This window comes from Natator depressus, chromosome 3 (genome assembly GCF_965152275.1).
Source record: "Natator depressus isolate rNatDep1 chromosome 3, rNatDep2.hap1, whole genome shotgun sequence".
Lineage (NCBI taxonomy): Eukaryota > Metazoa > Chordata > Testudines > Cheloniidae > Natator > Natator depressus.
In genome coordinates, this window is record NC_134236.1 from 206,763,180 (window position 1) to 206,773,911 (window position 10,732).

The following is a 10,732-nucleotide window of genomic DNA, read 5'->3' on the forward strand; positions in this document are numbered from 1 at the left end:
CCCACCGGCCCCGCCCCGCCACACACAGGAGGGGCTTCCGGCGGGGGGGGGTCCGCACCGGAAACCGCCCTGAGCAGCGCCACGACCTCTGACCCCGGGGAGGCGCCGCGACCCCCTCTGGAACGCGGAACCCCTCCCCCACTGCCACCGCGGGGCCGTCACCTAGCAACGGATCTTCGGCCCCGCCCCGGCCCCGCCCCTTAGAGACTGACCTCGTCCCTCCCCTAGCAACTGACACAACCCCTCTCCCCGGCTCCTCCCCTAGCAACCTACTCCGCCCCCCAACCCTGCCCCTTGGCTACTGGCCCCCTCCCCGGCTCCTCCCCTAGCAACTGACCCCGCCCCCCAACCCTGCCCCTTGGCTACTGACCCCCTCCCTGGCTCCTCCCCTAGCAACTGACCCCGCCCCCAACCCTGCCCCTTGGCTACTGGCCCCGCCCCAGCTCCTCCCCTAGCAACTGACCCCGCCCCCAACCCTGCCCCTTGGCTACTGGCCCCCTCCCCGGCTCCTCCCCTAGCAACTGACCCCGCCCCCCAACCCTGCCCCTTGGCTACTGGCCCCCTCCTCGGCTCCTCCCCTAGCAACTGACCCCGCCCCCCCAACCCTGCCCCTTGGCTGCTGGCCCCCTCCTCGGCTCCTCCCCTAGCAACTGACCCCGCCCCCAACCCTGCCCCTTGGCTGCTGGCCCCGCCCCGGCTCCTCCCCTAGCAACTGACCCCGCCCCCCAACCCTGCCCCTTGGCTACTGGCCCCCTCCCCGGCTCCTCCCCTAGCAATTGACCCCGCCCCCCAACCCTGCCCCTTGGCTGCTGGCCCCGCCCCGGCTCCTCCCCTAGCAACTGACCCCGCCCCCAACCCTGCCCCTTGGCTGCTGGCCCCCTCCTCGGCTCCTCCCCTAGCAACTGACCCCGCCCCCCAACCCTGCCCCTTGGCTACTGGCCCCCTCCCCGGCTCCCAACCGGGCAGGGTTGGGGGCGGGGTCAGTTGCTAGGGGAGGAGCCAGGGAGGGGGTCAGCAGCCAAGGGGCAGGGTTGGGGGGGCGGAGTAGGTTGCTAGGGGAGGAGCCGGGGAGGGGGGTTGTGTCAGTTGCTAGGGGAGGGACGAGGTCGGTCGCTAAGGGGCGGGGCCGGGGCGGGGCCGAAGATCCGTTGCTAGGTGACGGCCCCGCGGTGGCAGTGGGGGAGGGGGTCCGCGTTCCAGAGGGGGGGTGGGGTCAGTTGCTAGGGGAGGAGCCAGGGAGGGGGCCAGTAGCCAAGGGGCAGGGTTGGGGGGTGGGGTCAGTTGCTAGGGGTGGAGCCGGGGCAGGGGCCAGCAGCCAAGGGGCAGGGTTGGGGGACGGGGTCAGTTGCTAGGGGAGGAGCCGGGGAGGGGGCCAGTAGCCAAGGGGCAGTCACCCTGGCTCCTCCCCTAGCAACTGACCCCGCCCCCCCAACCCTGCCCCTTGGCTGCTGGCCCCGCCCCAGCTCCTCCCCTAGCAACTGACCCCGCCCCCCAACCCTGCCCCTTGGCTACTGGCCCCCGCCCCTGCTCCTCCCCTAGCAACTGATCCCACCCCATAGCTACAGACTCCAGGCTGGCCCCCCCAACATCTGGCCCCGCCCCATAGCTATTGACAGTCACCCTGGCTCCTCCCCTAGCAACTGACACCCCAGTCCCGCCTCTGGCCATTCCCCTTAGCAACACATTCCCCCATCCCTCCCCTAGCAATTAACCCCACCCCCAACCCTGGCCCTTAGCTATTGACCCCCTCCCCAGCCCCACCCCTAGCAACTGCCCCCCCCGGCTTCACCTCCGGCCCCATCCCTTAGCGACTGACCCAGTGGGGTCCTGCCCTGCCCCTTAGTAACTCCCCCTCCTCCCACGGGGCCCTGCCCCCAGTGACTTGCCCACCAGCTCCCCCCTTAGCAACTGACCCCCGCCACGGGCCCCACTCTAAGCGACAGACACCCCCACTTACCCTGCCCTGGCTGCATGCACCGACACCCCCAACCACCACCACCCCTTCCCCACATGCCCACGGGCAGGGCAACAGCACCCACTTGCTCCCTGGAGGGCACCTACCCTGGGCTCCTGGCTCCCAGCCTTCACCTCCCTGGCGCAGAGGCCTGCATCTCGTGCCCTCCTGGCCAGGGTATGTCAAGGCTGCACAGATCTTCTGATACCCCAGTAAGTCAGACGGCCTAAGCAGGCCAGGGTCTGCACTCCGCTGTCCCCTCCGAGGCTGGGAACCGCATCGTTACCGATAGGCGAGTGATAACTAGCTCTTTCTAAGCAAGCACACGTATTCGAACGGTGAAAGCATTACAGGGAAAACCTATTAAAACAATCAGAGAACCGACGCCTATGGTGGAACACTTACCAGACGTCCCCCCAGCTCCACCAGGGGCTCGCGTAGGAGTCAGTCCTTCAAACCCCACTCAGGGGTTCTCCCAATGATTGCACGTTCACAACCACCTTGGCGCAGAGTAAGTCTAATAACCCTGGCCCCAGCACTAGCCCCTGCTGTACTTGTGACCAAGAGGGGTAGGTGACAGGGCCTGCAGCTGTGGTGCAGCAACTCAGAATGCTGCCGGGGGGAGAGAGAAAGGCGAGAGGGCGGCTGGAGCTGGGGGGAGGCTCAGGAACTGCCCATAGGGGAAGCTGGACAGCAGTTACAGAAAGAGGCAAAAGAAGGTAGTGCTGGCTAAAAAGGGGTTTGGACAGAGGAAGCTGGGCTGCGAAGGGGCGTGTGCATGCAGCCTGGCCACAAGGAGCACAAAGCGTATCACCAGGGAGGTTCACCACTGGGACACTGACAGAGGAAATACCGTTTTGGCGCCCGGGGAACGGGTGAGGAGCTGTTGCTCACGGGGGGACTGCTGGACAGAGGTGCAGGCCAGAGAGGGACGAAGGCGGGACAGCAGGCATAAAATTGGACTTTGCAGCCAGGGAGAGCAGGAGCTGATTCCTTCCTGGGGTGGCACAACGCCTTGTTGACAGGTTTCTTTTATTGTGCTAGACAATGTGGGGGAGAGAATATCTTTTATTGGACCAGCTTCTGTTGGTGAGAGAGACAAACTTTCCTTCCACACAGAGCTTTACTTCAGGGCTGGGAAAGATGCTCAGCGTGTCACAGTAACATTTATGTGAGGGTAATTTACGGTTGATTATTTTCCTAAGGAAAGAGTTGATGTTACTTCGTATGGTTTATGTTTTTGCCAAATTTCTGGGGTGTCCTTTCTAAGTTTAACAATTTAAGGTTATCTCCAGTGTCTTAGTTCACCTCTGCCTCTCCATATAGTAGGCATTGCCTAGCCAAGGACTGGGTCACTGCACAAGTACACCCCTGAATAGGTTAATCTTTCCTTATATAAAAAGATCTTCTACACTTTCCACAGGATGCATCCGATGAAGTGAGCTGTAGCTCACGAAAGCTTATGCTCAAATAAATTGGTTAGTCTCTAAGGTGCCACAAGTCCTCCTTTTCTTTTTGTGAATACAGACTAACACGGCTGTTACTCTGAAACCTGTCTTTCCTTTATTCAGCTTGGGCCTTTGATCTTTACACTGTGGGAACAGGTAATGACTAGACAATGGTCCCTTCTCCAAGGCATAGCTTCCAAAGGCTTGGTTTTTGCATAACAAGGGAGCTGTGGGGGTGAATTTCCATTCACCTCCTCCTAGAGATTTCCCAGTGAGCAAAAGACTGTGCTTGACCTGAGCACCCAGCCTGGAACAGCTCTGCCTCATTGCCCACTTTCTCCACACCATTCCTGACTTTGTCCCCCCACCCCCACCTACGCATCCACCCAGCAAAAGTGCAAGTGCATTCCACCTGGGAGCAAAAACCTCATTGTGGCCCCTCCATCAGCTCCTCCCCCACTGGCTCTCACTGCCTCGTGCCCACCTTCCCCCCTCAGTGCAGTAACTGATAGTACCCTTTCCTCCCCACAGTCCGCTCTGGGCCCTCTCGGCCACCCTTTCGTGCCTGGCTGGCATGTCCGAGATCACTGCAAACGTAAGAGAGTAAACACAAAGTTTAGTTGTCTCCTGTAGGCTGGGAGGAAGTATCAGAGCACGCCCCACGCCCCACGCCCTCCTCTCCCCCAGCCCCAGCCAGCGGAGCAGGGCAGTGGTGGCCTGTTGCGTTGGTGGCTATAGCACCCATCTTCTTCCTAAAACTGCTGTTCCTCTCCCTGTGACAGTCAGAGATGCAGTACTGACAACCCCAAATCTTCATACAGCACGAGTCAGGCTCCCCAGAAATCAGGAGGCTGCCTTTAAAAGCATGAGATTATGTAAAAATAAAAGCTTTGGTGGTGTTTTTATTGGCCTTCTGCTTTTGGAGCCTTTCGGGTGCACGGGGGTCACGTTTTGAAGCTTTCTCCACAGCCACGAGGGCTAGAAATGTACTTTTTCTTTAAAAACGAAGGTTGAAATCATCACATCTCCACTTGACTCCAGGAGCTGGGGCTTTAAGGAAAGCAATAATTATCATGAGACTCAGGACAGAATCATGAGAGTTGGCACCACTGGCAGCTGCCGTGATCGCGTCTGCGAGTCCCAGCACTAGAAGTTGGAGAAGGCGGGGAGCAGTCCAAGACACTGCTCTGGAGGACAAGAACCAAAGTGCTAGACCCGCTGCCTGCGTACCAGACCTAGATCTCCGTTGGAGCAGCTTAGGGATGTAGGTTTCAAGTAGATTTTCCATGTTGGAGCAAAAACCACTGTAAGCAATTGAAAATGTAAACAACAAAAAGTCATGTGGGGGATTTGTATCTCAGGAACTTTTTGACCCGATGCTGCCAATTTTTCACCACAAACAGGTCTTGAACCGGCACGCCAGATTTCAAGCAGATCTGACTGAGCACGTAGAGAAGTTGGACAATTGGGCTTTGAAGAGAAATGCTGTTGCAATCTTCATGATGGAGCAACTAGATCTCCTCTCTAAGCTGGGTTTTATACCACACCTGTCAGTAGCATAGTATGCCATAGGCTTATTACCAGGGTGCGGAGCTAACTACCCAAACAGAGTGAGTACCCAAGCTACCTCAGGTCTGGTTACAAATATGGGAGCTTAAACAAAGCCTAGAAAATCGAGCTGGGAACGATGCTGTGGGGCCAGAGCAGGAGGGTTTCTTGCTGGATTGTTAGCATGGGAGCTTTTCTCTTGCCATAGCCTCCTAGTCTCATGTCATTGTGCCCGTTTCCCTGTTCTTCATTTCATAGCACACGGCACTGTCCTGTTCTCCTTTACTTATTGTGCTTTATGGAGCAACACAGAGCCATTCAGAAGTGAAGGCTGCATCTGCATTTCTGCTTAAGGACAAATCTTCAAATGGCTTGAAAATCCACAGGCAGAGTCAGATCTGTCTAAAAATGGATATACCAGTTCGTGGTCTGGGGTAGAGTCTATGGGGAAAATCTGGGACCACTCAATCAAGGGGTTCTTGAGATACAGCATTCCAAAAACAGCATTTGAAAATATTAACCTCGGAATGCTTTTTGCACAAAAATGGAGAAAGCGACAGGCAAGATCCCTGTAAAAGGGATGTTCCTGGGATGCCACGGCTGAGATTTAGTGCGACACTGGAGAACTCAAAAGTGCCGGAGCATATCCTTTTTTTGGTTTGCTGGACTGCTGCAAGCAGACAGAAAGAGTGGGAGAGAGAGAGCCCTTCCCTCACAAGGTAGCCGAGGGGAAGGTGCACTGGGCTGGGAGCCAGAGATATATGAGTGCAAGTCCCAGCTTCCACAGGCTGCTGCTAACATGTCTGTACCCTTCACTTCTACTAGTAACCATGTCTGACTATCTGCCTTCCCTTTCTGCAGGGAAGGTCACAGAGAGACTGCACAGCAGCCATCACATCCGTGCCAAATACAGAGGCAATAGATCCTCTCTGCTCCTACTCCAAATCCCCTGTTTACGCAGCCCAGGATCCCATTAGCCCTTTTGGCCACAGTGTCACACTGGGAGCTCATGTTTAGCTGATTATCCATCACAACTCCCACATTTTTTCCCGTCACTGCTTCCCAGGATAGAGGCCCTCATCCTGCAAGTCTGGCCGACAGCCTTTGTTCCCAGATGTAGACATTTACAATTAGCTATATGAAAACACAGATTGATCGCTCGCACCCAGATCACCAAGTGATCCAGTTCACTCTGAATCCGTGACCTGTCCTCTTCATTCTTTACCACTCCCCCAAGTTTTGGGCCATCTGCAAACTTCCTCTGTGGTGATTTTTGTTTTCTTCCAAGTCATTGATAGTATTGTTAAATAGCATAGGGCCAAGAACCGATCCCTGCAGGACCCCACTAGAAACAGACCCATTCACTGATGATTCCCCATTTACAGTTACATTTTGCAACCTACCAGTTAGCCAGTTTTTAATCCATTTAATGTGTTCTCTGTTAATTGTATATCTTTCTAGTTGTTTCAATCAAAATGTCATGCGGCAGCAAGTCAAATGCCTTACAGAAGTCTAACTAGCTTACATCAACACTATTACCTTTATCAACCAAGCTTGTAATCTCATCAAAAAAGATATCCAGTTAGTTTGACAGGATCTACTTTCCATAAACCCCAGCTGATTGGCATGAGTTATCTTACTCTCCTTTAATTCGTTATTAATCAAGTCCCCTTTATTAATCAAGTCCCGCTCCATTATCTTGCCCAGGATCAATGTAATCCCATTTTAAATAATGCCACGCGTTAGCTTTCTTCCAGTGTTCTGAATCTTCCTTAGTGTTCCAAAACAACAACAACAGTCTAGCAAGCTCCTCAGCCAGCTCCTTTAAAACTCTTTGATGCAAGTTGTCTAGACCTGCTGATTTAAAAATGTCTAACTTTATAGCTGCTGTTTAACATCCTCCTGAGATACTAGTGGAACAGAAAGAGCATTATCATATGATATGTCTACATCATATTTTTCCCAGATACAGAACAGAAATATCTATTGAACACCTCTGCTGCCTTATCCTGGATGATTTTACCATTTCCATCTAGTAGTGGACCAAACTGCAGGCCTGTTAGTTTGACCTCAATGGCATGCAAGATTTTGGAACAAATTTTGAAAGAGAAGGTAGTTAAGGTCATAGTGGTAAATAATAACTGGAATAAAACACAATATGGTTTTACAAAGGGTAGATCATGCCAGACCAACCTGATCTCTTTCTTTGAGCAGATAACTGATTTTTTAGACAAAGGAAATGCAATAGATCTAATCCACCTGGATTTCAGTAAGGCAATGGATACAGTTCCACACGGGAAATTATTAGTTACATTAGAGAAGATGGGGATTAATATGAGCATTGAAAGGATAAGGAACCAGTTAAAGGGAGATTACAATGATCATACTGAAAGGTGAACTGTCAGGCTGGAGGGAGGTTACTAGAGGAGTTCCTCAGGGACCTATCTTGGGACCAATCTTATTTAATATCTTCATGAATGACTTGGCACAAAAGGTGGGAGTGCGCTAATAAAATCTGCAGATGACACAAAGTGGGAGGTATGGCCAATGTGGAGGAGGATGGAAATACCATACAAAAAGATCTGAAAGACCTTTAAAACTGGAGTAATAGAAATGGAATGAAATTTAATAGTGCAGAGTCCAAGGTCATGCACTTAGGGACTAACAACAAGAATTTTTGTTACAAGCTGGGGACATATCGGCTGGAAGTGACAGAGAAGAAAGACCTGGGTGTATGGGTTGATCACAGGATGACTGAGCTGCCAGTGTGATGCAGCCGTGGAAAAGGCTAATGCAGGCCTAGGATGCGTCAGGCGAGATATTTCCAGTAGAGACAGGGAATTGATAGTACCACTGTACAAGGTGAGACCTCATCTGGAATACTGTGTGCAATTCTGGTCTCCCAGGTTTAAGAAAGACGAATTCAAACTGAAACAGGTGCAGAGAAGGGCTACTAGGATGATCAGGGAATGGAAAACTAACCTTATGAGAGGAGACTCAAAGAGCTTGGCTTGTTTACTGTAACCAAATGAAGGCCAAGGGAGATACGATTGCTCTCTATAAATACAGCAGAGGGATAAACGCGAGGGAGGGAGAGGAGTTATTTAACTTAAGGGCAAATGTGGACACAAAACCAAGGGGCTATAAACTGGCCATCAACAAGTTTAGGCTTGAAATTAGGCGAAGGTTTCTAACTATCAGAGGAGTAAAGTTCTGGAACAGTCTTCCAAGGGGAGCTGTGTAAATGGAGGATTCTCTGTAACTTGAATTTAAATCATGATTTGAGGACTTCAGTAACTCAGCCAGAGGTTAGGGGTCTATTACAGGAGCGGGCAGGTGAGGGGCGGTGGCCTGCAATGTGCAGGTCAGACGAGATGATCATGATGGTCCCTTCTGGCCTTAAAGTCTATGAATCTAATACCAATACCAGACACAGTAGCTGTGTTCCCTGAGTTCTACCCTGATGGGGGAGCGCTGGGCCAGGAAAAGGGCAGCTTCTCAACCCTCTCTCTGCACAATGCAACCACACCCCCTTAACTCTGCCCCTGTGGGGATGGCAATAGGAACAGGGAACATCACAGCACCTAGCCCACCCCAACCAGACCTGCCACCCTCTCTGTGCCCAGCACAGCTCCAGCTCCGCACCCTGTCCACACAGCCCACCGGCCCCTTGCTGTGCTCTATGCAGGGCTTGCTGCTGCTTGTCACAGAACACCCAGGGCAACGAGGCTGAGGGAGGGGTAAGGTCCTGCCAGCCCCCAAGGGACAGCTGAGGGTAGGGACCAGAGCGGCCAAGTCAAGGTGGTGGGGTGGGAAGCATCACCTTAACTCTGCATTTTACAGTGTTTGAGTTTTGAAGAGTAAAACCCCATTTTCTCTCTATTTCTGCACTGCCCAATTGAAATACAGTTCAAACAGGACACGGCCGTGAGGAGGGCTGCACCTTGGAAAGCCCTGGACCAAAGAACCACAGCGAGCACCAGGGCACTTACTGGGGGCAGGGTCCATTTCTACATGCTGGCCATGCAGCCCAGGGTAGGGAGCCGAGTCCCCCAGCACCCCGGCGGAAGGGAGAGCCGTTCAGAATGGTATCAGGCACTTGTAACCAGACGGGGTCAGGAGCCAAGCTCACACGTTGCCCACGCAGTACACAGCCGCTGGCTCTGCTGAGTATAGCGACTGCTAGAAAACAGGTCAGGGACTGTCCTTCCCCACCCCCATCGAGGGAAGGTTCAAATAAGGACTAATCCTTTGAGAGCAAAGCTGGCGAGAGCTCAAACCCTCTCCCCCCACCCAGCACTGCACCTGAGGCCCCAACAAAGCCTTGGGTTCAGAGCAGCTTTGGTAGGCTCAGCCCTTCAGACAGCTGGAAAAACAAACCCAGGCTCCTCCATGGATGAGAGCCAGAGGAGTGCCTCTCGCCCAGGGAAAGGGCAGGGCTCAGGAGAGGCAGCATCACCCGGGGTAGAGCGCATTGGGCTGGGACTCAGGAGACCTGCATTCTGAGCCCAGCTCTGCACAGGCCTGCTGTGGGACCGTGGCCAAGTCACTTCCCCAGCACATGCCTCAGTTTCCCCTCCCACCCCTCGTCGAATAGGCTGCAAGCTCTTTCTCTTGCTATGTGTATGTATTCTGCCCAGCAGAATGGGGTCCTGAGCTCCCCTCTGAAATATTCCTTAGACAGGGCTGCCCGCCCCTTCCCAGTCTAAGCCCCTCTTTCCAGGTGCTGATCACATTGCTGGGTAACTACTTGGGATGAACTTTCCACACTGGGTCCCTGCCTCCTGCTGAGCTTTTTCTTTTTGGCAAACGAGCCAAAACGGTTCAGGCATTTCCACACATGAGGCGAAGGGGAAAAACACCTTGTTTTGCCCATGTTAAAAACGTATGGTGGCCTTTTTGACCACCTGTAGTGCCCCTCTGCTTTGGAGCAGGGATTGAAAGTTGGGGGGGGAGGGAGGGAAGAGGCTTTTGCCATCCTTATGAAAAGGCTTCGAACTAGCCCAGTTCACACATGCTCCTTAGGAACTTGCTTGAGTTTAGCAGCTAAACTCCCCAAGGATTCTGTCCCCACTGAGCATGCTCCATCCCCTCGCAGCTCCTAGTGCTGCCCAGACAGCACATGCCCCAGCTCCCAGCCATGCTCTACCCAGGACCTGCTCTAGGCACCAGCAAAGCAAGTACGGGCTTGGGACGGTACATTTCCAGGGGTGGCATTCCGGACACCCTTTTTTTCCCCAGAAAAATCCACCAATGTACGAAAAAAAATAATACGTGAAGATCAAAAAAATCTCCAGTAGTGCGATAGGAGCATGACGTGGAAAATATCGTGTCACGTTGTGACACAGTCACTCAGTGTGAACATGTGTAAATGTTAACGGTTATTGATTAATTCAATCAGGAATCACGATTACTTGTGTGTACTGTGCCGCCCTATCAGCACCATTCGCGCCAATTTCCGAATTGTGTTGGTTGCCAGTGGTTATAGGGCGAAAATGCGGGGACAAAAACGAAAACGACTTTCCGGTGCTGCCTACTGGCAACAAAGAGAGAAATGGCCAAAAGAATTAGAAAAACTCTCTCGTACTTCGTAAGTATTTTTAAAAAGTCGACAATCAAGGAGAAAGCTCTAAGCAATGCCTTGAAAGTGATTATTCATCAGCTGATGAAGACCAATCAAACCAAAGATTATCTTTATCAACTGATAAAGATGAACAACAATCTGACCAAAGATTATCTTCGCTAACTGATAAAGACAAACAATCACAATCCATCCAAAGAT